This window comes from Caretta caretta, chromosome 3 (assembly GCF_965140235.1).
Source record: "Caretta caretta isolate rCarCar2 chromosome 3, rCarCar1.hap1, whole genome shotgun sequence".
Taxonomy (NCBI): domain Eukaryota; kingdom Metazoa; phylum Chordata; order Testudines; family Cheloniidae; genus Caretta; species Caretta caretta.
In genome coordinates, this window is record NC_134208.1 from 168,206,286 (window position 1) to 168,234,275 (window position 27,990).

General features: G+C 41.8%; 1 long non-coding RNA gene across 1 annotated transcript; it reads left to right on the top strand.

The window, feature by feature from the left end:
• Positions 1–46: 46 nt before the first annotated feature.
• LOC142071630 (uncharacterized) lies at positions 47–27,680 on the top strand. The gene is made up of 3 exons (XR_012667759.1): positions 47–180; positions 24,816–26,234; positions 27,116–27,680. It is a non-coding gene; the product is annotated as an uncharacterized LOC142071630 (long non-coding RNA).
• The last annotated feature ends 310 nt before the right edge of the window (positions 27,681–27,990 follow it).

The following is a 27,990-nucleotide window of genomic DNA, read 5'->3' on the forward strand; positions in this document are numbered from 1 at the left end:
GCCGGGAGCCCCCCGCGCCTCTGCTGTCATCATGCTCCCACGCGGCCCGGCCAGCTCAGACCGCGGGTTCCCGAGTGTCTCCGTGTCCCTCCGGGGCCGCAACAGCACCGGCCCGGTCGCGCCGCAAAGCCCCCAGAGCCGGCAAGCGAGAGCGTCCGCGGAACTTGCCAGCGGTAGGAGGTGAGTCCTGAGGGGGAGGGGAAAGAGGCGGGGCATAGGTTGGCGGGGGGTGGTTGGGGTGGCCGTTGCTGCATGCGCGTGAATGATTGACGGGAGAAGAGCAACCAATTAAAAGACCGAGATGGCGGCGGGGGCGCCAATGCCGCGCGACCTCCGGCACGAGTGATTGATAACGGGGTTGGCCAACAGAGCGGGGGAATGTGGGCGGGATGTCTTGTGGCGAGCCGGAGAGTGATCGGAACTGAGTAATGAGGCGGGGTGCGCGAGAGCCAATCCAGAGTGGGGAGCTCTTCGAAGGCGAGACTTTGCATGGCTCGGTCCCTCTGGGCGGGCGGGGCAGGCCTCTTGTCAGGGAGGGAGCCGGCGGAGGCCGCTCTCCGTAGGGAGCGGAGAGGCGCAGGGGGCTGCCGCGTCGCTCCCCTCCGAGGCAGCGCCGTGGGGCCGGGTGTCAGGCACCCGCCCGGCTAACGCACTCCCTCGTGCCAGCTGGAGGGATCATGCCCCGCGTATCGGCTGCCTCAGGTTGGATCCATGCCAAGTACCTCTCAGGGGTGCGCTTAGCACGTCGCTCAAGTGCGGCGTGTTGGGAGGTGTCACCAGCAGCCGTGCGCGCGGGGATTTCTGTCAGTGAGGTTGCTGGGATTGACATAAACACGTCACTTAATAGTCGTTCCAAAAGGGATCCGGGGCCTCCAGCATCAGCCGCACGTGCTGCCTGAGCCACTGAAACGGGTTTTGACCCTGAAGCGTGTACACTGTTAGTTATGGTAGAAGGGACGAACTGACTTGTGTGTATGTTACTGTTGTCCTCGACTGGCCCCATATCCGATGTTTTCAGGTGTTTCTCAGTTCTCGCTACTGCCAGTAACTGATCTAGAGTAGCTACTCCTGTAGCTCCGGTGCTGTACCTTTTTTTTTTTTTAAGCCCTACATACTGAGTGTGACTTTAGTTGATGACCATGGTGACTTAGGCAGCGTGAGTTATTAGTTCGTATTAGAGTAGTCCTTAGAGACCCTAACTGAGATGGAGCCCCATGATGTTAGTTGCTGTACACGCATGCTTGACGCTGCGGAGTGCTCAGCACTTTAGTCTGAGTCCAACAAAGCACCTAAGCACATGCTTAACTTTAAGGACATGAAGTACTGGTATCAGTGGTACTACTGACGCGCTTAATGCGTTGCTGGGCCAAAGTTCTCAGCATCTTGCAGGCTTGAGCCCACATGTAGTAAGAGACAGTGTATGGCCTGAAGAGCTTACAGTCTTCAGGTAAAACAGACAAAGGGTGGGAGAAAGGAAGCATTATTCTCCCTTTACAGGTGAACTGAGGATAAGGGATTAAGTAACTTGCCCAATGTCACACTGGAAGTCAGTGACAAACAAGAAACTGAATCCCTGTCATGTCTTAACAACAAAATCTACACTTCTCTCAAAAAGTAGAAATCCTGTGTAATTCACTTTCTAGGAGTTGAACTTGGGCTTCCTAGGTGAAAAACAGCGATCCTAGACTAGACTAAGACTACTAGGAAAGTGTGTGTGTGTACAGTGTACACTCACATTAAAATTTGATTCCACTCCTCACACACACATTGCCCCACATTAGAAACATAAACATTTGGATATCTTAGCTCATGGTCATGTAAATACAGATGATGGACTGGCTATATAGGCATGTGTTTTTCTTATTTTTTTACAGTGTTTTGGCTCTGATTCAGCAAAGAACTTAAGCATCTGCTTAACTTTAAGCATGTACCGAAGTGCCAGTGATTTCAATGGGACTTACATACTTAATGTCTGATGTGTTTAAGTTCTTTGCTGAGTTGTTTCATAGTTTTCATAGATACACAATCCATAACAGCAAAACACAGATTAGGTGATAGGCTTACACAGTTTTGGCGTGCATCTAAATTTACTGTTTTCCAGATGTCCTGTTGTTGCCATTTGTACATTACCAGATTTTATTATATCACTTCTATTTCCTTATAAACTCCAAGAAAGGACTCAAAGGAAAAAAGAAGCCTGTAACTTCAAAAATCCTACCCACATTTCTGCCCACTGACATATATTGTGTCAGTGTCATTCCTTCTTTCTTGTTACTTAAAATGCATTCAGGAATTCATTTCCATATCCCCATCATGTGTTTTTGTTTTGTTCTGCTTTCTTTTGGTGATCTTTATGCAATGTGTATTATGTTCAGAAAAAAAATTATATTGCACCCAACCTGTCCAGCCTCGCTGGTGCTATAAATCAATCTTTCCTAAAGAATGGGGAGCATAAGCTCTTTCTGTTCATTAAGTAAATTCCATGCAGTGTTTTTTTCAGTATTTTAACAAAATTCATTTCCCAAACAAAGTGGCAATGTTTAGCTGCTCATTCCCCTAAATGGCTAACAGGAGATCCTGTTCATGTCTATTAAAGCAAATTCTGGCACCTTTTATCTAGTAGGCCCAAATTTCAATGTATAGAACACAGCACCTTATTCCAGGAGATCATAGGCCAGAATATGTGCTCTCCACTGGTATCGGAGGGAGTATTCCTCTATTCCCACATACTCTCCAATAGCTGTCATTTCCTCCCACACTCATTTTTAGAAAGTGACACTAATCAATGCATTCTATGCACTGTTTTATAGCAACTCAGTCCTTCCCTGATGTTTAGCTGCCTGTTCCCAGTGCAAAACAGTCGATCATCATCTTAAAGTCGAAATCTATGGGTGAAAAGTATTCTATAAATGCTAAGCGCTAAGTTAAATATAATAAACTTTTCTGAGCATTCAACTTCCTTCCCAAGATTTTCTTTAAAGTTAGTAATCTTATTTGGACTGCCAAATTCAAAATAAATAAAATAAAAGTCCACCGCTTGAAGTAACTGAGAAAATGCAAGAAAATGGTTGAGGCTGCTAACTTTCAGAGACCTATCATTAGGTGGAAGTTGTGTTCTGCAGTAATGAAATTAAATCTCTTCAGAAGTCTTGAGTGGGGAACCCACACTGCTACTGAAAATATTTCAGCTAAGAATTTTAGCTTACCTTCATACTTCACCTCTGAAAGAAATATCATTAACAGCTGAGCCAACCCAAGAAAAAAGGAACAATTTACAACTGTTCATTCTGTCAAAAAGTGAGACCTATTTTTTAGTTGGTTTTATTTAACATAATTTTCCTATTTTGGAAAAAATGACAAGACAGCTTCATTGACAAGTTCCTAGAAGACTAAAGTGAAAAGAAAATGTTTGGATCTACGTTCTGCTTTAAGACAGATTCTACTTATGGCTTTTAGGAATGGTGTGCCATTGAGGGGGAGGGGGAAATTACTTTCTATTCAAGATTTTAATATTTAAAGGGACTGTATGAACAAGATTTTTAATTAATTTAAAAAATCCAATTTTTGCTAGCGCTTCCTTTGAATAGTATGTCCTGAATTTAAAAAAAAAATTAATTAAAAAAAAATGTGAAAGGGTTTTTTTGTTCCCCTGTTGATGTTTTTAAAAACAAAATTACTAAGGGTTTGATCCTACAAACAGTTACACAAATAACTTTACAGATGTGAATGGTTCCATTGAAGTCAGTGGGACTACTTGTATGAACCAGGCTAATTGTGCATGCACGTTTAGCGAATTGGGCTACATGAGGGAAACAATGAAACTGACAATACACAAAAATACTGATCCTGCGAAGGCTTATGCATGTGCTTAATTTTACTTACATGAGTAGCCCTATTCTAATGAAGGGATTGTACCCTTAATTCCCAAAGTCAGTCCCAGAGTCAATCACTCTGGAAAGAAGCAGTTCTGTCATGCTCAGTAATAGTCCATCTGGCTCCTTAAGAGATGTAAAGCGTCCCCTTGGGGGCATAAGTTTGCAGCTAACCTTTCCAAGTCACTTAAATGTCTTTGCCAGAAAGACATTCGCTTAGCAAAATTCTGAAGAGCAGGAGTATGTATATAATGAGACAAATCATCAACAGGTTTATTTATTTTATTCAGATTTAACAAATGGTATTTCTGTTAATTGAAATTCAAAACTAAATAAATAGTACATATTTCTATTGCCGTTTCCTAAATGTTTATGTTTGTAGCAAACCAACACTTCATAAATACCAACAAGTGCTATCCTTTACATATTTGTAGTTTTCGGTGATAGAGTTGAACACAGAGACTAGAAAATAAAAAGGAACTATTTCTGTTGGGAAATCTTTGCCTTTTAACTGAAGATTTAGAAACTAGTCCTTTAAGAAATATTTTCTAATGCACAGTGAAGGGAGTAAATCTGTCAATGAGCTGCTAGTCCTGGAACCCACATGAGGAGAGGAAATTCTTGATTTAGTTCTAAGTGGAGCACAGGATCTGGTCCAAGAGGTGAATATAGTTGGACCGCTTGGTAATAGTGACCATAATATAATTAAATTTAACATCCCTGTGGCGGAGAAAACACCACAGCAGCCCAACACTGTAGCATTTAATTTCAGAAAAGGGAACTTCACAAAAATGAGGAGGTTAGTGAAACAGAAATGAAAAGATAGAGCGCCAAAAGTGAAATCCCAGCAAGCTGCATGGAAACTTTTTAAAGACACCATAATAGAGGCTCCACTTAAATGTATACCCCAAATTAAAAAACATAGAAAACCTAGAAAACCAAAAAAGTGCCACTGTGGCTAAATAGCTAAGTAAAAGAAGCAGTGAGAGACAAAAAGGCATCCTTTAAAAAGTGGAAGTTAAATCCTAGTGAGGAAAATAGAAAGGCGCATAAACTCTGGCAAATGAAGTGTAAAAATATAATTAGGAAGGCCAAAAAAGAATTTGAAGAACAGCTAGCCAAAGACTCAAAAAGTAATAGCAAAAAAAAGTATAAGTACATCACAGGCAGGAAGCCTGCTAAACAACCAGTGGGGCCACTGGATAATCGAGATGCTAAAGGAGCACTCAAGGATGATAAGGCCATTGAGGATAAACTAAATGAATTTGCTCAATCAGTCTTCACAGCTGAGGATGTGACGGAGCTTCTCAAACCTCAGCCATTCTTTTTAGGTGACAAATCTGAGGAACTGTCCCAGATTGAGGTGTCATTAGAAGAGGTTTTGGAACAAATTGATAAACTAACAGTAATAAGTCACCAGGACCAGATGGTATTCAGCCAAGAGTTCTGAAGGAACTCAAATGTGAAATTGCAGAACTACTAACTTTCGTTTGTAACCTATCATTTAAATCAGCTTCTGTACCAACTGACTGAAGGATAGCTAATGTGACACCAATTTTTAAAAAGGGTTCCAGAGGTGATCCCGGCAATTACAGGCCAGTAAGCCTGATTTCAGTACCAGACAAACTGATTGAAACTGTAGTAAAGAACAAAATTGTCAGATACATAGATGAACATAATTTGTTGGGGAAGAGTCAACATGGTTTTTGTAAAGGGAAATAATGCCTCACCAATCTACTAGAATTCTCTGAGGGGCTCAACAAGCATGTGGACAAGGGGGATCCAGTGGATATAGTGTACTTAGATTTTCAGAAAGCCTTTGACAAGGTCCCTTCGGTGAGCTGTCATGGGATAAGAGGGAAGGTCCTCTCATGGATTGGTAACTAGCTAAAGGGTAGGAATAAATGGTCAGTTTTCAGAATGTAGAGAGGTAAATAGTGGTGTCCCGCAGGGGTCTGTACTGGAGCCAATCCTATTCAACATATTCATAAATGATCTGGAAAAAGGGGTAAACAGTGAGGTGGCAAAATTTGCAGATGATACAAAACTACTCAAGATAGTTCAGTCCCAGACAGACTACGAAGAGCTACAAAAGGATCTCTCAGAACTGGGTGACTGGGCAACAAAAGGGCAGATGAAATTCAATGTTGATAAATGCAAAGCAATGCACACTGGAAAACATAATCCCAACTATATATATAAAATGATGGGGTCTAATTTAGACCCCACTCAAGAAGAGATCTTGGAGTCGTTGTGGATAGTTCTCTGAAAACATCCACTCAGTGTGCATCGGCCATCAAAAAAGCAAACGGAATGTAGGGAATCATTAAGAAAGGGATAGATAATAAGACAGAAAATATCATATTGCCTTTATATAAATCCATGGTACGCCCCCATCTTGAATACTGCATGAAGATGTGGCTGCCCCATCTCAAAAAAGATATATTGGAATTGGAAAAGGTTCAGAAATGGGCAACAACAATTATTAGGAGTATGGAACGGCTTCCATATGAGGAGAGATTAATAAGACTGGGACTTTTCAGCCTGGAAAAGAGACAACTGGGGGGGGGGTACGATTGAGGTCTATAAAATAATGACTGGTGTGGAGAAAGTAAATAAGGAAGTGTTATTTACTCCTCATAACTCAAGAACTAGGGGTCACCAAATGAAATTAATGGGCAGCAGATTTAAAACAAACAAAAGAAAGTATTTTTTCACACAGTGCACAATCAGTTTGTGGAACTCTTTGCCAGAGGATGTTGTGAAGGCCAAGGCTATAACAGGGTTCAAAAAAAGAACTAGATAAGTTAATGGAGGATAGGTCCATCAATGGCTATTAGCCAGGATGGGCAGGTATAGCGTTTCTAGTCTCTGTTTGCCAGAAGCTGGGAATGGGCGAAAGGGGATGGATCACTTGATGATTACCTGTTCTGTTCATTTCCTCTGGGGCACATGGCAGTGGCCACTGTCGGAACAGGATATTGGGCTAGATGGACCTTTGGTCTGACTCAGTATGGTCACTCTTATGTTCTTATCAAAAAGCTTACCAATTGGAATTCTGTCTGCCTCTCAGCAGGTTCCTGACATGAGTTAATGCTTGTTAGAAATAAGTTCTGATTGGAAAACTTAGTGATTGTGGCAGCCGATATAAAGCAAAAAATGGCCAAGGCAAATAAAATAGATATCTAGGCCATAACAAAGAGAAACAAACTAGAAGAATGGATATGCTTAGTAAATCCCATGATGGGATGCTAGAAGTCTAGTATACAGGGGTTGCAAATACTTTCATAATGTAGATCATGTATTAATATAGAATTTTTTTGTGGACCACCTCCGATTCCATGGACTGTTCAAGGATGTTTTTGAAACTTTTCTTCAGAAGTAGAATCATAAAAACAAGAAGCAGTGTTGCTAGTCCTGGGTGTTAAAAAATCATGAGTCTGCGCCAAAAAAATCATGAAGTTTTAAAAAACAGTAAGTTTGGATTCCTTTGATTTGCCCTCTAGTGTCTGAGCCTTTAGCGTGCGCTTGCTTCACGTTTTCAAGTTTTCGTCCACAACAATGAGAGCTAGAAACATTTATTTTTTAAAGACAGTTGCGATTCTCATGTAACAACATGAGTCAAGGAGCTGAGTCCTAAACTCAAAATATTGTGACACTCATGATAAAATCATGAGAGTTGGGAACTCTTAACCATTGCAATCAAGGTTCTGAGGGATGTCTTTTTGCCTGTTGGTAAGGCTAGGCCTAGTGGATAGAACAGTGAACTGGGATTCATGAAACCTGGGTTCTGTTTGTGGCTTGGCCCTAGGCCTACTGAGTGATTTTGGGCAAGTTACTTCCCTCTCTGTTACTCAGTTTCCCCATCTGTAAAATAGGGATAATGATACTGATCTCCTTTGTAAAGTGCTTTCAGATCAATGGATGAAAAGCGCTTATTAAGAGGCGGGTGATATTATTATTTATTCCAATCAGTCTGTTTGGTTTCTCCTGCATACCATCCATAACACATTCCTTGCAGCAGGTTAAGTAAACATTATTATTGAAGTTACTGGAGAATGTACATTCATGTTAGGGCTGGTCTACACAAGGAAATATGCCAGTATAAGTATAGTAGTATAATTATGCTGGTATAGTAACTCCGTTAAATTTCCCTTTGTAGACAAGCCCTTAGTCATGGTGGTAAAAGCAGCAACGCTTGTTTCTGCCAAAGTGAAATGTGACATTATAGCAAAGACTGCGTCCCATATGGTGCTTAATCTGCAGAAGAACCCCAGCATTTCCATCTTGCTGCATGGGGATGGAGCACCTAAAGAGACCCGATCCACCCTCTTTCCAACAGACCCGACACCCCAGTCATTAAGCACAGAGCATGCAGCAAGTTCACTGAATCCTTCCCAGTGAACACATGAGCCACAGTTTGTGTTTCAGTCTGTAAATTGTTTTTTTGTTTTGCAGGCTTTACTGAACACAATTCATGTGACTGTGCTATTTATGGAGGAGTAAATATTGCCCGGGGTCTGTTTAAAAAGGCCAATGACCTGGATTTTTTTCCGTTTGAATTATCTCCACGAGTCAGACATATTTAACCACTGATTTTTTTTCCCCTTGTTGCTGCAGACTGCAGTCATTTTTAACATCTTGGAACAATACTAACTAAAAAGATCAACATCCAAGGAGAAAGAAAGCCTCATATTGTAAATGGCTAATTAGACAGTATGCTACCCTTTCATTTCTGGAAGCAATTAAATCTAATCCAGAATCACCAATGAATGCATCTATGTAGTATGAATTTTACCTCTAAATATAACCCACTCACACCTTTCACAATGTCCCTGTAATTTAGGTTCATAATTCTGGTTTTGTTAGTTATTATTATTTATTATTATTTTACAGACCCTAATATAGAAATGTAATGAATTAAAAAGTAATTACATTTAAATGGATGCTTTGAGGGGAAGGAGACTTAAACATTCTCCTTGCTGTGCTTGCAGTTTGAACAACAGTATTGTATTAATGCATAAGAACCTGAGCGTGTAACTGCCTAGAAAATATACCAGTCTAATTTCACTGTCCAGAATGAGTGATGTGAAAGTAAATAGGTAGCATAAGTGGTGGGAATACTTAGCACATCTTTATGTATTCTTAAAAAATGTGCCCATGACATTTGTGGAGTAAATAACATTCTTAAGACTATAAAATTAGTTGATCAATGTCAAACTAAATATAATAGATTCAAACCTGACAGTTATGCTGTAAATATACTCCTCTATCACCACTTACGCAAAAGCGTGAGAGAAGGTGATGTTAGTGTCCTGAAAGACAACAGATCTGTGGTCTGTCAGACCAACGAGGAAATTAATTCCAGAGTCAGGGCCTTCTTTCACTGAAAACAGCATAACCCTAAGTGTTCAAATCTAAAGCCTGTCTATGCACAAGTTATAGTGATAGAGCTTATACGTAGGTAAGTAAACCAGTGTAACCACACCAATTGAAAGCTCTCACTGCTGCATGTACACTCTTTTAAGCTACTTCACTTTGGAAGCCTTGTATCTACACTGCACAGCATTGTGTTAAAGATTGTTTAGATATCTGTTCATAAATTAAGAGCTGCAGAGTTGGTTGAAACAAAGGGATATATTCTGCCTTTTGCCTGAATTGGTTAATTTTTTTTTCAAAAATTAAATTTCAGCATGAATCAGGAACAAAAATGTTTGCAACATTTATCTTCCCCAGCTTTCTATGGCAGCTCTACTTTTGATCTGTGAGCAACTTCTATTTATATCAATAGCAATATATGACCCAAAGGTTATAAATTATGGCCCAGTCTTAGCTTTAAGCATGCATGTAAGTTTTTGCAAAATTGAGGCCTATATTTATATGCTCTAAAGCCCCAAATGCGCAAGCTAATCTGTATATGAGACTTGATGCAGGCATAATGCTCCACCCATAAGGATCAATTTGAAAGGTCTCAAGGGGTCTGTCTAAAGATCTGAGAGTCAAATGCAGGATGAGAATGTAGGGTAGTAAGTAAGTAGTCTAGCTTCTGTACCAAAATATATCCTCTCTTTGGCATTCAAGTGACAGGATATAATTAAACAAATTAAAAATACACTTTCAGTGGATTCTTCATTGTTGCTGTGTTGCTGATAAATCAGAAGAAGATTTTGTTAGACCTGTATAGGACTTATTGTCTAATCATCCATTTTTAGTGGTAGAAGGCTTATCTTTAACCAATGTTTCTTTTTTCTTAATTACTAAATTCACACATTGTATTCATGAGGGATGGACAACAGGGACTTGAGTTAGACTTAGCAGACACGGGGGAATGAGCATGCTATGCAAGTTTCCCCATGCGCAACTCTGCCACTACTCCTCAGTCCTCCAAGCCAAAACAAGGAACAGTGGCAGAATTATGCCTGGAGAAGCTTTCTTTTCCATTCCTGGGTATCTCCTTAGCAGAGGCAGCAAGTTAGAGTTGTTGGGAGAAATATTCTGCACCACTAATGAAAGTGATGAAATGCATATTTTTACTGTATCGGACAAAACAAATTTGTTTTCCCCCCTAAATCAGAGGGATTTGCACATGTCCCCCCTGATTAGAATTTCTCCATATTTGTCACCTTTTTTGAGGCTTCATAGCTCATCAGTGGGCTGTTCCACACTTATGATGATAGTTTGCCCTGAGTCAAAATTGTTACTGCAATATCTTCAACTGCCAGCAGCCATCAGTGCCACCTGCAGCCTCCATTAATGTTATTTAAAGAAGTGTTGTTTTATCTCATTTGTGAACTAACACATGTTTTTTAATTCAAATTTATATTCCTAATCAAGGGTTTGCACATTCTCACTGAGAGCATTTTTCAAAATTAAATTAAGTGAAGCCTTAATTGGCGTTCAGTTGATCATAACAAATTGCAGTGACCCTATACATACTGCTCCTTTCTCCCTCTTAATAATGGAGCTGCCAACTTTCAATAAAAGGCCACAGGGAAGATTTCATGGACTTTTTCTTTCTGTAATATACTTGAGATTTGTTCTTTTATTTTAATTTTACACTGTATGTTGCCCTCATTATCCTACTATGATTCAGTTGAGTTTTAGGTAGTTCCTCAATTATATGGCATAGAATGTTTTCTTTATGCTATGCTATTTCAACTTTTATAGTATAGAGCATGTGCTGATTCCTTGCAAAGTTCGGTGCTAGGTATTCCAGATGCATAGGACCCTTGAAATAATATCATAAGACTCAATATAAGACAAAAACCTGACAGATTTATTCAATACATCCATTCTGGGTGAATGCATACTTAAAGTTAATTAAATGGTAACTGAGTGTACTATCCCATCGTGGACTGGGTGGCTTGTAAAGTGTGATATGGATTTTACATTGGCTGTGTCAACTTGGTTGTCCTAAAATACTCAAAAGACTAGTCCCATTACATCTCCATGATACACCATTGCACTCTTGGCAAGGTGGAAAATCATTTTCCTCTGAAGCACCAAGTACTAACCAGGAGGCAGATTATCTGGCCAGAAGGGCCAACGGTATTCTCAGATATAGCATTTCCAATGTTCCTTGATTCAGGGTTCAGTTGTGTCATTAAAGGCACAGCCCCAAATGGATGGTAGCATAGTCCCATCATGTGAACAGCCTACTCTGCTGGCCAAGAATGACCCCATCTCCTTCTCATAGCTTTTGGGATGCCATGTTCCAGGAAGCATCTGGAGGGCCTCTTGGAGCACAGGGCCTCCAACTGCACCTCAGTGCTGCACAATAATGCAAGAGGAGGGTCTCTTTATGCCCTCCCTTATGCATCTATTAAGTAGCAGAGCACAACCTGGCCCGTAAAGGGTTGGCAAGTATGTTGGGTATTTTTCATTCTGGTATCAAGAAAAAAATGTGATGATTTTGTAATTGGATACACTGTTAATGATGTAAATTAAATACATTTTTGCATACAGGTTCCAAACCACAGCACAATAGAAGCATCAGTGCATCTGAGCTAGCATTTGGTATATGGTAGGTGAAAAATAATGCAGAAAGAGGTCATACATTCTTTAAAAATATACCCTAACATAGCAGGACCTCCATCAATTCTTGAGATAGTCAGATCTATCAGTGACTTCAACAGGGTAGCCTCCCAGAATAGACTTTATCTTTATTTGACTGAGTAGTGGGGATTTCAAATACCATGAGACTTATTTCTGCAATTTTATTGACATTGCTGACTATCCCTTTCCCAGCAGTAGAAAAAGGTCATGTTTCAAACTTAAGTTTCTGATAACATCGATCCCCCAACCTGTTTTAAACACCAGTTCTAGTTAATTTGGTTTAAACATAGCTTGACCAGCCATTGTACACAAGGCTAAACCAGGTTTAAAACAGTGTTTTGTATTCTGTCTAGATAGGGGACTAAAACACTGTTTCTGAACTTGGTTTAAACACTATTTGATCCCGTGCCCACAAGCTGGACAAAACTTATATAATACAAATGAACTTGAACTGATTTTTAAATGGTTTATATGACATGGTTCCCAGTGGTCCTAGTGTAGCTGAAGCCTTCCTCAAATAAGGTTCTGTTCAACTGATTAGTAGGATAAAACAGTACAATCCTTAAAATACTGTCATACCAATAGATGATTCAAACTGAAGCTAGTTGCTCATCCTATTGCCATATTTTTGTCAAATCTTCTTTCAGTCCCAATTTAATTTCTAATAAATATTTGGGGCCAGTTCCTCAGCAGATTTAAATTTACATAGCTCCACTGACTTACGTTGGCTGTGGATCTTCAATCTCTCCTTTCGCAGTAAGGGTCTCAAAAAAGGTATTTTCTCCTCAAATCACATTTATTATAATAATTGTATAGTTTTCATTAACCACTGATCTCTTCTCAATGCTAATAGTCTGTAACTTTGGAAATTGAAGTGTTATTTGCTTAAATGTTGCTGTTGACTCTGTAGACCATAAAATGTGGGTATTGTTTTGCCTTAGTATTTCACTGGGCCATATATACTGAATCACTGATCAGCATTTCTCATTGTGTAATGTAATAAGAATACTTAGCCTAAGTGTCTGCAAAGGGCTATGTCTACACTCGAAACCTTACAGTGGCACAGCTGTACCGATGCAGCTACGTTGCTGTAAGAGGTCTTATGTAGCCACTGTATGCTGAGGGGAGAGAGCTCTCCTGTCGACATAATTAAACCACCCACAACAAGCAGCTGTGCACACTATCACTTATGTTGGCGAAACCTACGTTGCACAGAGTTATGTGTTTTTTCACACCCCTGAGTAACATAAGTTTTGCTGACATAAGTGGTAGTGTAGACATGGCCTAAGTAAGCCTCCCAGCATCCCTCCCAACAAGTAAGTATTTTTATCTCCATTTTACAGGTGGGGAAACTGAGGAAGAAACCGATTAAGTGACTTGGCCAAGATCACCCAGAAAATTGTTCAGTGCTGAGATTAGAAATCAAGAGTTTATGCGCTGCTGCTCTAAAAAGGAGCAGCGGGGATTCCTGGCTGACCTGGATGCTGTTTGCTGCATCATACATGCTAACCAGCTAGAAACTGTATGTGCACATTAGCCAACAGATCATGCTCTCTTGAGGTTGGCATGCCTGGGCTTGTGTGTCACCCTCTTTTTCTCATACTGCTCTCTTAAGCACTAAAGAGGTTGGCTTCTCTGCTTCTTGTGCTAAGGGGAGGGAAGAACAGTATCTGACTCTCAATACAAGCTGAATTCCACATTACTATATTAGGGTCAAGTGACTGATTTGAGAATACTATGAGTTAGGATATACTTTAATCCATAGGCCTGATTCTCCTCTGCCGTCCTCCTTGTTTAGTCATTTACATCTATGTAAAGTGGGTGCAAAATCCTATCAAGAAAGAATGGTAGAGTTTTAGCCTCCATTTACACAGGTGTAAATGACTACATCAGGAACAAGATAGGACAGAACCAGGCCTCATGCTATCATCTTATTTGCTTTGAGCTCACTGTAGGTCCCAGTATTGAACTAACAACTCAGTTTCTACTCAAGCAAACTGCCAGTAAGAAAGCAGTGGGAATTTTGCTTAAGTAAGGACTTCAGGATTGGGCTGACAGTTTGTGTGAATGCCAAAAATTATTTTAAAATAGTTCGTAGAATATCATCATAAGATAATGTAACATCACAGTGGGCGATCTATTTAAACTGTTGCACATTAAAACATGAGTGGGTTCATGACATCACTTTTTTGCAGTCTTGCTCTCTGTTGAGATTATTACAAAAGGCCCTACTGCAGATTGGAAATTTAAGTACAGGAAAAAATAAGTGCCCTCCAATTTCTCTGGAAGGTAATAATACAGTAGTGATTTTAAAGTAAAAGTATGTGTGTCAATGAGAATCTTTCTGAGGTTGAAGTTAAGGTGCATTTGGCTGATTGAGGAATTAGTGGGTACTGTGGATGATTGTATCTGATAACAAAAGGGAGGTGGTGATGAGGAGTATGATTCCATTTGGGTCTTGTGATGTTTGTTTGGTAAGGTGTACTGATGCTGGAAAGGAGGTTAATTATGCTAATGATGACTAATCAGAGGATTTCCTTGCCTTTAGTTATTGTGTGGATAAAAAAAAAATTTGCTCTACCACTGACTTGCATGAACTTGGTCAAATCATTTAACCTCCCTCTACCTCCATTTTCTCCATGGGGATAATCATATGTGCCTAATTTACTGGGGTATTATAAGGCTTACTGTTTGTGAAATAGGTTGTGATTCTCAAATAAAGGTACTTCAAAGTATAAAGTGTCATTTTTTGATTGAAATATAGTACATGTCAGATTTTATATACTGAAAAACCTTGAAAGCATATTTAACTGGCTTTAATGAATTATAGTTACATTATAAGAACATAAGAATGGCCATACTGGGTCAGACCAAAGGTCCATCTAGCCCAGTATCCTGTCTTCTGACAGTGGCCAATGCCAGGTGCCCCAGAGGGAATGAACAGGTAACATCAGGTGATCCATTCCTTGTCGCCCATTCCTAACTTCTGGCAAACAGAGACTAGGGACCTATTTGTCAGAAGCTGGGAATGGGCGACAAGGAATGGATCACTTGGTGATTACCTGTTCTGTTCAGCCTAAATGAAAACCAAAGAATTCAACTTGTAAATTAATCCTATCTCAGATTACTTACGCTACCTTAAAGGCACATATTTTGGCTAAGTTGCTGTCATGTCAACTCTTGTCCGTGGACATGAGAAAAATCTACATAACAACTGAAAACAATCCACATAGTAAGAAAACAATTTCATATCTGTATTTATGGAACATTATACAACCCGCTGATTGTTCAACTACAGTTTAATTTATCAGAGCAGATATGTTTTTTCCAAATTTGCAAACAAGGCTCTTTTGCTCCTTATAAATTCCCATAATTCTTATGCACTAGGCAAAAGTGTGTTTGATTTGTAATATAAATAATCTTCTTACAAGTAAGTTTATCATTGTATAAAACTTATCCAGCATCTAACATTGGATTAGGAAAAGAATGTTTTTATGAGCTAGTAGAGCTCTTATTTCTTACAAGCCAAGAGTTGTAAAAATATAATTGCAATTCCTTCTGGCTGAGATAAGAACGGTCAGTACCAGACAGGGTTTTACTTCACATGCAAGGTAGAGGCACAACACTGTTTTGAAAACAGGACCAAAGTCAAGGATTTGTGCTCTTAAACATGACCTGCTAGTAATTTTGAATAAATCTAGCTATTTTAGGATGATATACTGGATACTCCAAATTACCAAGGCATATAGGGTTAAATTTTAATCTTTGAAAATCTTGATAAGCTTCAGTACACTTTTAGCACATTTGCCTAGTAGGAGATTTTTCAAGTCTAATTAGTGGTACCACAGCCACCTATCCAAAATTGAATCAATTTGTTATTCTTCTAGCTTTAATTAAGTGATATATTCATGTAAGCAGTGTCAGGGTGAGCTCCACCCTGACATCTGGTGGTGAGGTGTGGCAAGTTGTGGAAAAGAACTTTGGGGGCCAATCTCATTTGCATAGGTACACCCACCCCACCTAGAATGAGGTCATAGCTGCCCAAATGGTCACTTTGGCTGCTGTGGGATCCCCAGTGTCTCTGTTATTACCCTGATTATGGGAACTGTGCTTGGAACTGTACGTGGCCTTTTGTTATGATGGAGGGACTCACCATCAACTAAGTAGCACTCGCTAGGCAAGGGTCATGGGTTCCAAAACTCTGTGAATTGAGAGAGGTTGGGGACAAGTATTAATACTTGGTAGTATGGGTCCCTTGGTGAGGGTGTTACATGCTAATTGCACTTCCTTCTCTCTCCACTGTGGAATATCAGAGCTAATTTAATTTCATTAGGAGTCTAGTTACATGCTGCTGAGCTCACTTTGGGCTAATGGTGCACCAGCACTGAGGCTCCTTTACAAGCTGAATTCACTAAAGAGTTGAACTGACTAAGAACTGAAATCACTGAGCTTTGTGTTAAGTAGTGGGGGAGCCTGAAGATATATTGTGGAGAAGTTTGCTGGAGTGCCTTGTGGACAGGCTGGTGGAGCAGTTCATGGGACGGCGGGAGCTGCTGGTAGGACGCAGAGCAGTTTGTGGGACGGTGGGAGCTGCTTATGGGCCGCGGAGCGGAGCTGAGTGAAGCAGTTCGTGGGGCGGCTGGTGGAGCGGAGCGGAACGAAGGCCTATGGAGCTGTGGGGCGGTCAGCTTCAGATCATGTAAGGTGCCTTTTACCCCCGCCCCCATCTCCACCCAGGTTGGGAGGTAAAGCTCTGCAGATAAGCTGTTGAACTCTGGGGCTGCCCTGACCAGGGACAGAGACTTTTGGGTCATTGGACTTTTGGGACTTTGGGGTTGCTGGACTCAAGAACCAAAGGGAAAGGGCATGCCCCAATTTGCTTGCGAGAGGGAAAGTATTGCCTCTGGGAGGCGCACAGCGGGGGTGGTATATATTTGTCCCAGGTCACTGGGTGGGGGCTCGAGCCGGTTTGCATTGTGTTATTGGAATGGATCCCCTAGATATTGAACCCAGCCCTTGTTGCTGCCAACTCTGACGGGCAGAAGGATTACATTCAGTAAACTAGAATTTGATCTCAGATGCTTATCTTTAAAATCTGACATCTGGAACATTAGGAGACGTTTTATGATAAGCAGTAATATGTTGACGTTAGAACCTAGCCTATTATTCTTTTTCCTGTAAGATTTTTCTGGGGCCTGTTGGAGATATGGCTTGTGCTTTGTTCTGCTACCACTGCCCTCAAAAGTAAAAAAACAAAACAAAAAACAAACAAACTTAAGAGCCAGGCTCTTCCTGGAGTCTTGTTAGCTAAAGAGCTAAGACCCAGGAGTAAGAATCCTTCAAGATAACTTCAAAAGGCAAGTAATTTTCTCTCATCTGCCCTTATCTCTGGAGGGCACAAAAGATAAGAGCTTTTGAGAATAAGTTGCTTATTTGCATGCTGATCCCTATAAACTAGCAAGAGATAGATCAAATCTGCTTTGAAAGGAGTAGACATTGGTGTCTCTAAAAAGACATCCCACCTGCTATGAACAGCCAGAGTCTTTACACTGAATTGGTTTTAGATTATTAGGATCATTTGTTCCGGGTCCAGAATACTTAAACACAGATAAAAACTGGCTGTACATGTCACTCTAGATCTACATTCATAACGGAGAAACAATGTGCATTTTTGAATTTGTGACTAGACAATGTTACTGTTATGAGGTGGGTGAAACCTTGTTAGGGTCGAGTTAAAACCTCGCTGAGACTGATGGGTTTGAACTCACCCTTCAATTAACATAACTGTAAGGATAAATTAATCACAAGCCCCTACCTAAAGATAAAAGGGTTGTGAACCTGCACAGGACTGAGTGAGTGGAGGTTTTTTGGTTATTTTGCTGAGTACTACTTATGTTTTCTGTGGGGGATGGGGGAGAGAAAGGAGAGGGAGAACACACAGAAACTGAGAACAGACAGAGGCAAAAAGCAAGAAAGACAAGCAGTAACCTGTGAGCACAATGTGACCCTGGAAAAAGCTAGAGAAAGAAATTTTGGGTCTGGTGTTTGCTAAAGCTTGGCTCTGAGTAAACTTTTGGCGATGATTGGAACTTGGCAAATGCTAGTTAGAAATCTTATGAAAAGAAAGATCCAATTTGCAGGGCACATTTTAAGAGGTTTAATGGGTAGTGCATGTTCACGGGCACTGGAAGGGGAAAAGTTGATAACAGAAAAACATGAGGTAGAAAAAGATCTTGGATGGATGTTGTGGTATCCTGAGTGGATCAAAAGGACTATTAATCCACAAAGAAATTAGGAGAGGATCATACAGAATGGGCTACCATGGTTGCAGACCTCCAGTCATGAAGATGCCATATAAGAAGAAGTAGTTGGCTGAAGAGGCTTAGGGCTGTAAGCTAAGAAATTGCTCATTTATTTCTTGGTTTCCCCCATGTTCAGAGAAGCAAGACTTTTTACATGCCTTTATAAAGGCAGGGTAAAAACCTTTAAATCCCTCCTGGCCAGAGGAAAAACCCTTTCACCTGTAAAGGGTTAAGAAGCTAAGATAACCTCGCTGGCACCTGACCAGAATGACCAATGAGGAGACAAGATACTTTCAAAGCTGGAGGGTGGGGGGGAAACAAAGGACTCTCTCTGTCTGTGTGTTGTTTTTGCCGGGACCAGAGCAGGAATGCAGATCAGATCTCCTGTAAAGAGTTAATAAGCAATCTAGTTAGATATGCATTAGATTCTGTTTTGTTTAAATGGCTGATAAAATAAGTTGTGCTGAATGGAATGTATATTTCTGTTTTTGTGTCTTTTTTGTAACTTAAGGTTTTGCCTAGAGGGATTCTCTATGTTTTGAATCTGATTACCCTGTAAGGTATTTACCATCCTGATTTTACAGAGGTGATTCTTTTACTTTTTCTTTAATTAAAATTCTTCTTTTAAGAACCTGCTTGCTTTTTCATTGTTCTTAAGATCCAAGGGTTTGGGTCTGTGTTCACCTATGCAAATTGGTGAGGATTTTTACCAAGCCTTCCCCAGGAAAGGGGGTGTAGGGCTTGGGGGGATTTTGGGGAGAAAGACGTTTCCAAGTGGGCTCTTTCCCTGTTATTTTTGTTAGAGGCTTGGTGGTGGCAGCAATAAGGTCCAGGGACAAAAGGTAACATAGTTTGTACCTTGGGGAAGTTTTAACCTAAGCTGGTAAAAATAATGTGCAGGTCCCCACATCTGTACCCTAGAGTTCAGAGTGGGGAAGGAACCTTAACACCTTGTAAATAAGCAAGATTGCATCAAAGAAAATATCAGACTCCATCAATTTCTGTTTCCAGCTGGAACATCCCAGAGTCTGAACTTTAACTAGTTGCTTAGATGAAAAAGGAGCAACAGCATTTGTTGAAATCCCATTTCCTTTCCCTCCTTATTTCCATATAGATCTTACTAAAGGATTGGAGTTAATCCTCTGCTACACTTCTTCTCATTCCTTTCTTGATTATGTTGTTGCCTTACTGTAGGCTGTGTGGCCATCCCTTCTTCTCAGTCTCTGAGGGAGGCCATGCCTCCTTGCTGTCACATACCTGCAAAGGTGAGCTCAAAGGGGGAGGGAATTAGCTACATCTAGTGTTCCAGCCGGGCAGAGCAGGATGGCAGCCAACAGTAGGCTCTGACCTGCAAGCAGGACAGAGTGATTAGGTAGTCCCTGAGCCCCAGGCCGTCAGCCAGAATGGGACAGTCAAGCAATGGGTTGGCTCTGGCCTGCAAGCAGGGCAGAGCAGCCAAGCAGTCTATGAGCCCTAGGCCCAGTCAGGGCAGGGCACCAATAAAGTCTAGGGGCTCAGGTAACGGTTGCCTGAGGAGCGCAGGCCTAAAGATGGGGGAGTACTGCCACCGCACAGGGTAGGGTGGCAGCAGGAATGCAGGCCCGCCCAACTCCACAACATCCCAGCCCAGAGCCCTAACGGTGGCAGAGTGGCCTGCCACTGGGTCAGCAGGGATCCACCCGCAACTGTACATACTGACCTTGTATCAGGCCACTTCCCAACCAGACGGTTGCCTGCTTTCTCTGGGATGCTTCCTACTCTCCCCATCAGGTGTATTTGTGTCCGTCATCTTGGGGAACGCCGGCCAGGTGGCAGCTCCTCAGCGTCGTGGTTGGCCGGCAGCCCGGGGAAATCTGGCCAGTCCTCAGGCAGCAGCTCCTTGGCGCCTTGGTCGACCAGTGGTCCTGAGAGCTCTGGCCAGTCCTCAGAAGGCAGCTCCTCTGCTGGCTCTAGCAAAAGGCAAGATGCTTCCATCTCCCATGGCAGCTCTATCACAACTGAGCTGCACGCCCACCTTTTGTACTTCCCCTTCCTGACCCGCCCATCCACTTCCATCGGGACAGACACGGCTCTCCTGGTTCAGCCCACCAAGGGGCTTGTTGTGGTCCCTCCTTCTCACTTTCTGAGGGAGGCCACGCCTCCTCACTACACTTGCATACTTTACTTTTACTTTTCACTCTGGCCCACTTTTTGTGTTGTGTAGGCTCTGATATTTGCTGTTTTATGGTTTCTTTCCTGCTAGAATGGACTCGGCCTAAACTTTGTGATATTTATCTAACAGCTGAAAACCAGAGTGTACTTCAAAATCTCAGTGTTGTTGGCAGATCGTAAGCAAATAAGATGTTTGGGGCTGGCTCAATAATGTAGCATGTAATCCCTGTAAGGCTACATGAGAGAACCAGGTTTGATTGGCAGGGCTGGGCAGGATTGGGTGTAGAATGGAAGCAGGGCTCTCGACTGTGGTGGGGAAAGTGCCAGAAGATGGTTAATACTAACCTCCCTCCCTTTCCTCGGCTAATAGCACTGACAGTCTACGAAGGGAGTTCCTTCCAACTGAAATGTTCCTTCATTTCATTAGCTCAGATTGGAGAATTTAGGCTCTGAGGAGATCCCTGCTGACAACCCAGTAGAGAACTGTTCTTCATGCAGTCTCCAGCTGTACTATGTGGTTTTGAGACGAGATAAGTGTGTAGAAGACACTTGAAAAAAAAAAATCTCTCCTACAGAAGCCTGAGAGATTGCACTTCTGTAGGTTATGTACATTTTCTGTGCACCGTAATCTTTTTTATTTATATTCCAGTAGCACCTAAATGCCTTGATTGGATCCCCATTATACTGGGACCGCTACAAATGTATAGTAATACAGTAACTGCTCCAGATTACACCCCAATCCTCCAGAGACTTACATATGTCCTTAACTTTAAGCTTGTGAGTTGGCCCCTTGAATTCTTACCGAAGCAGACAAGACAGACAAAGGGTGGGGGAAAGGGATACAACATACAAGAGGTCAGAGTGTCTAGCAAATGTCTTCTTAGGTCTAGAGACTTTTTCTTTGTTTGCTGTTGTTGTTTTTAATGGGGATAAGCTGGATAACAGGGAAAATGTAGGGAGTGAAAAAGAGAGAGGAGAAGAGAAGGGAGGAAGTGCCAGCAGAAGACTGAAGAGCAGCAGATTGGAACAGAGTTAAAAGTTCAAAAACAGACATTATTCTTCTATTTAAACATGATACTATGCTGGAATAGTCACCAGGTCCATAAAATATAAACATAAGAATGGACCTACTAATTCATAAATTCAGTAGTAATCTCTCTTTGCTTAGGTTTGTCATTTTGATTACTCTATCTATACAAACATTTCCTCATTTTGAGTGGGCTTCTTAATAGATGGTGCTGAAGTCCACTGTCACTTGCTGAAAAATGAGATCACATGATTAGAGATTGGTCAAACCCACAAGTTGAATTTCCCCAAGAATCTGGTTTGGATCCATCTCTTTAAATAATTTAGAAAATCTCAATCTTTTTGTCTTCTCTAATTTAAGATCTTGAGTAATGTTCCCTTGGTATCGGTTCTATTAAAGTAAGTTACCCATTTTTCTGGTAAGACAGGAGTACCACGGATGCTACAACTGTTGCTCCACAGACTACAGTGAAGTATTTACGTTAACATGTCTGCTTTTATTTCCCTAAAATCAGTACACTAGATAGTTTATATCATCCTGACAATTTCTTTATCATGTATTTTCTCTCACCTTGAATAACTCTATGGGTGCATCTGTGCTAGTGATTACCACCAGAATGCCATATTATGTTAAAAAATTAACATGAAATTCACCTTGTGCAGAGGGCCAACACAGGACCTATGGAGCACTTAAGTCCCAGTTAAGCCCCCAAATTAAGGTTTGTGTGAGAGTGATGCATAGGTCTTGCACACGTCCTCTGCACAGCAGTGAATTTCATCCTTAATAAATAGGGAGTTTTGTTCTTTTAAATTCCTTTTACACATTAAAATGCTTACAAAGAAAGCAGCCTGATAGTACTGCTGGCTGGTCAGTACCAGCAAGTTCTGTCTGAATGGGGGTAAGGAAAAAAGTTTGCTTCTAAAAACTTGGCTCTGATATCTTACTGTGTGTTCTGCTGTAAGTGAAGACTTTCTCACCCCAAATAGTCTTGCATCTCAGATGGTATTCCGGCACTCTGTGAATCTCAACCCTTCTGTCTACTGCATCACTGGTGCACCCATAAATTGGTCTCCAATATCAGTCTCCTCCTTTCTTTGCTGATGTTTGGCCCCTGAAGAATCTCTCAAGAGATCCAGTGTTAACCACATTTTCAGTTTTCTTTCCAGCTCCCCGACATGATATTTTGATTATAAAAATCTTTTCATTGGCATCACTTGCTGCGACTTGGATTACCATTGATGGGAACTGCCCAGCATCCTTTAGAGTAACTGATATCTTTATTGTGAAGGTATTTGTCCTGCCAACTGGGAGGCAACATATCATCTTGTTTTCTGTAGGCCATAGATGTTTTGGACTACATTTCTCACTATGTAGTCACCAATTGGGATTATTAATTTCTGGATCCCTTTAGGTGGTTGCTTTTGGTCAAAAGATCGCAGTACTGATTTTGAGACAATACCTTCATCAGGTGTTGGTGGTGACTGGTACGGAAGGCTCCATATCAAAAAGTGTCCTCTTCCTTCCCTTTCTAGAAGTCAGTTCTGTTTTATGTCCACTCGTGCCCATATACAAAAGAGCAGATCTAAGAAATTAATCTGTTTTTCTACCAGTAAAAGCAGTTTTTTCTAAATGAAATTGTTGCATAGAAGCCTTCCATTTCAGCCACTACAGCTAGATTGCCATGAAGAAGAATCATCCTCTCGAACAGTGTGTGGTGGGGTGTCCCTAAACCCACACCACCAAATCCCCCTATCCATCATTTACCCTATTCTACCTCAGTTGGCAACACTTGGGGCTGGCTGGAATGAAGGCTATTCTCTGACACCCCCTGGATGTTTGACTTTATTGTCTTAGTTTCTTAGTCTCTGCAAAAGAGTAATAATAGACCTTATCTCCTACCCCTCTTTCTGGGGTGTATTGCTTTGCTGACAGCCAGGATGGCCCCGGAGTGGCATGTCCCACAGCTTCTTCCTCCTCCTCAGCTAGACTACCTTTGTTACCCTCATTCTTTGGAAGAAGTAGCCTTCTTCCAGTTCACCACCCCTTCCTCTGGGAAATTTCCCCTTTCAAGCACCTCTTCCTCCAAGCTGAACATGCCTTGCAGGTGTGCCTTGTTAGCACACTACAGGCCCAGAAGAGCTCATTAGCCTCCTCTAGCCCTGTGTGAGGGTGTAGCCCTTCACAAACACAAACAGAGTTCTTTAAAGGGTGTGGATTATGTCAGACCCCAAATTTACTTAGCCTTTAAAGCTGAACCTTCTTGCAGCAAATTAATTTTGTTTTGAAACTGATCCCTTTGGTCCTGAGTCATTTAAAAAAAAACCCCACAATAACATGCTGCTCTTAATGTAGTTAGTGTACAAAAATAGTGGTACCAAGCTGTGCTATCAACACACAGAGGTGAATTACAAATCACCTGGTTGGATGGAACTGTTTTAGAAGATATATTATACTTATCAGTCTCTCAAAGCACAGTTTCCTCCTTGACTGACCTTTGAGAAACATATTCCTGAGATTGTTGAATTGTTCACAGCGGATTTAGTTCTCTGTATGTAGAATAAAAAGAGAAAAGCTTAATTGCTAAAGAAGAAAGACTTTTGTTCTGTATATGTTGTTAATTTATGTTTCAGGATATTTCTGAATTGGAAATGTGTCAGCTGGTTACTACTTTATCTTGGTTTGCAATTGCTGCTCTCAGGCTTAATTGTCATGTTCATAGCTAGGAGTGTTCTCCTCTTAAAACTAAAGCCCCAATGGATGGGCAGCTAACCACAGTCTTCAGCATTTTAACCCATAGACTGCCAGTGTTTTCAGGAGTGCCAGCCATATTAATGTCTATGATGTCCAAAGGGGATTTTCCCCAATATTCAGTTTATAATATGACTTGCTGACTAATTCAAATACATTACACTCCACTTTTTGTCTATTCCTTTGCTTCCAAAGAGTCTAAGCCAAGAAAGAAAACAAACTTTTTTTTTTTTTTGCCACACATTAATCTTCTTGAACAGTCTCCCCTGCTGATTGAGGTCCTTTATAGCTTACAAGGGTTGAAAGAAAAATGGAAAGAGGATATAGTAGCTATGACTATGTATCTAATCTTATCTGTCTTTCGTCGAAGCATGTATACCACAGCCATCAACAGAGTATCTGAGTGCTTAACAACTATCGCCTTAAACAGTTTATGCTTGTACTTGCTAGGTGTAGAATTAGAATATTTGATGTGTGGTATATGTTCTTGTCTGCATATATAATACAGAGTACTTGTATGTGGCTTCTTTGTTACCTATATTGCTGTTGGTCACCTATCTGTTCCAGGATGTAGCTGAAAATAGGACAACTGCAGTTCTTAGCCAGTTTTTCCCTGATAATTAACTAATAACCCTTTCTTTATTATTATTTATTTTGCAGTTGCACCTACTGGCCCCATGCAGGACTGGAGCTAGGCATTATACAAACATAAAGGAAGGTGGAGGTCCCTACCCTAAAATGCTTACTACCCTTTGGAAAAATCTGTCTGTCCTTAACTTTGATCACCCCACATGCCATATACTAGCTGAGGTCTAAAACACTGCATTTACAGAAAAAATACTTTCTTATGTTTGATTTGCCAGATTCAGCTTTTGATCTTTCTTCAATCTGCTGCAACCTAATAACTCAGCATTGTGTTTGCTTTCTTTATTGAAGCAGCATGGGGTTGGCACAGGCTCTTCTACAGGGATTTCAAATCTCTTTTCAAATCAATATACTGTTGATGCTGCTGTGGCTTCTCCATTTCACAGCTGTTTCACCTATTTTGCACCTATATTTATTCTACATTTACCACCATCCAAATATAATTGCCCTAATCTAACTCACTACTTAAGCTGTCTGGGTTTGGGGGTTTTTTTGTGCTGTTCCTCAGCATTTATATTTTTGATCATTTGCATCATCTGTACACTTAGCCCTGGTCTACACTACGGGGTTAGGTCGAATTTAGCCACATTAGGTCAATTTTAAAATGAATGCATCTACACAACCAACCCCATTCCGTCGACCTCAAGGGCTCTTAAAATTGGCTTCTGTACTCCTCCCCAGTGAGGGGAGTAGCATTAAAATCGACCTTGCTGGGTTGAATTTGGGGTAGTGCAGATGCAATTCAACAGTATTGGCCTCTGGGAGCTATCCCAGAGTGCTCCAGTGCTCTGGACAGTACTTTGAACTCCGATGCACTAGCCAGGTACACAGGAAAAGCCCTGGGAAATTTTGAATTTCATTTCCTCTTTGGTCAGCATGGCGAGCTCAGCAGCACAGGTGACCATGCAGTCCCCCCAGAACTGCAAACGAGCTCCAGCATGGACCAAAAGGGAGACACTGGATCTGATTGCTGTATGGGGAGAAGAATCTGTGCAGGCCGAACTCCGATCAAAAAGAAGAAATGCTAATATATATGCCAAAATCGCACAGGGAATGGTGGAGAGAGGCTACATCAGGGACACACAGCAGTGCCATGTGAAAGTTAAGGAGCTCAGGCAAGCCTACGAAAAGACAAAGGAGGCAGAAGGTCGCTCCGGGTCAGAGCCGTATACATGCTGCTTCTATGATCAGCTGCATGGCATTCTAGGGGGGGGGACCCTACCACTACTTCACCACTGTCAGTGGGCACCTGCAAGGGGGGAGTCTCACGCAACAGGGAGGAGGATTTTGTGGATGAGGAAGAGGAGGAGGAGAATGTGCAGCAGGCAAGAGGTGAATCCGTTCTCCCCAGCAGCCAGGACCTTTTCATAACCCTGGAGCCAATACCCTCCCAAGGCGGGATCCCCGACCCTGAAGCTGGAGAAGACAGCTCTAGTGAGTGCACATTTGTAACTACAGTATAGGGTTTAAAATCAATAGTGTTTAATGTTTGATTTGCCCTGAAGAATTGGGATACATTTGCGGCCAGTACAGCCACTGGAAAAGTCTGTTAACGTGTCTGGGGATGGAGCGGGAATCCTCCAGGGACATCTCAGTGGAGCTCTCCTGGAGGTACTCTGAAAGCCTTTGCAGAAGGTTTCTGGGGAGGGCTGCCTTATTTCGTCCTCCACGGTAGGATACTACCACGCCAAGCCAGTAGCAAGTAGTCTGGAATCATTGCAGCACAAAGCATGGCAGCGAATGGTCCTGGGTTTTGGTCGCATTCAAGCAACATTCGGTCTTTATCTTTCTGTGTTAGCCTCAGGAGAGTGTTATCATTCATGGTCACCTGGTTGAAATAGGAGAATTTTTGTAAGGGAACAGTAAAAGGACCCCATTCATGCTGGGTTGTTTGCGCTTGGCTAAAAGGGATCATCCCGGAGAATAGCCACGCGGTGGGGTGGGGGGAGGTGTGTGCTGCACATCCACCTGAAAACCGCAGCCCCTCCTTTTTAAATGTGAAACTCAACCGGCATTGCTTGCTATGGGAAAGGATGGTGCTGCAGTTTGAAACCATTCCCACATGTTATGAAGGCGTAAGAAGCCAACCCCAAAAGGCTTACCATGGCTGCCTGGAAACCGAATTCTGTTGTCCAGCTGTTTGTGATGTGTCACCATAGCGGCAGGTGCTCAATATAAAAGGCAAAATGTGACCCTGTACCTAAAGCACATGTGCTGTCTGCTGTGAATTGCTTGATTCACTGTAAAAGAGTCTCCCTTTTGTTCTCAGAAATGTATCATCTTAATTTTACTCTCCCTTTTTATCTTCCCCCTAGGTGCAGATGTTTCTATGCGCTCGCTATCATCTCCGTCCCTGAGGTTATCGCAGATTAGAGGGCGAAAAAAGCGCACTCGCGATGACATGTTTTCTGAGCTCATGCAGTCCTCCCGCACTGATAGGGCACAGCTTAATGCATGGAGGCATTCAGTGGCAGAGGCCAGGAAAGCATTAAGTGAGCACCAAGAGCAGAGGCAGGAGGCGATGCTGAGACTAATGGGGGAGGAAATGGACATGATGAAGCATCTGTTGGAGCTGCAGGAAAGCCTACAAGATCACAGACCCCCGCTGCATCCATTGTATAACTGCCTGCCCTCCCCCCTAGTTCCATATCCTCCTCACCCAGATGGCCAAGAATGCGGCAGGGGGAGGCTCCGGGCACCCAGCCACTCCACTCCAGAGGATGGCCCAAGCAACAGAAGGCTGTCATTCAAACAGTTTTGATTTGTAGTGTGGCTACAATAAGCAATGTGGCCTTGTCCTTCCCTCCTCCCGCACCGCACCCCACCCCATTTGGGCTACCTTGTCAGTTGTCTCACTTTTTTTAAATTAATAAAGGAAGAATGTATGGTTTCAAAACAATAGTTACTTTATTTCCTTTGTCAGCTGTGATCAAAGGGGGGAGGGTGGTTGGCTTACAGGGAATTAAAATCAACAAAGGGGGTGGGTTTGCAGCAAGGAGAAATACAACTGTCACACCGTAGCCTGGCCAGTCATGAAACTGGTTTTCAAAGCCTCTCTGATGCGCAGCGTACCTAGCTGTGCTCTTCTAATCACCCTGGTGTCTGGCTGCTCAAAATCAGCTGCCAGGCAATTTGCCTCAACTCCCATTCCGCCATAACCTCTCCCTCTTACTCTCACAGATAGTATGGA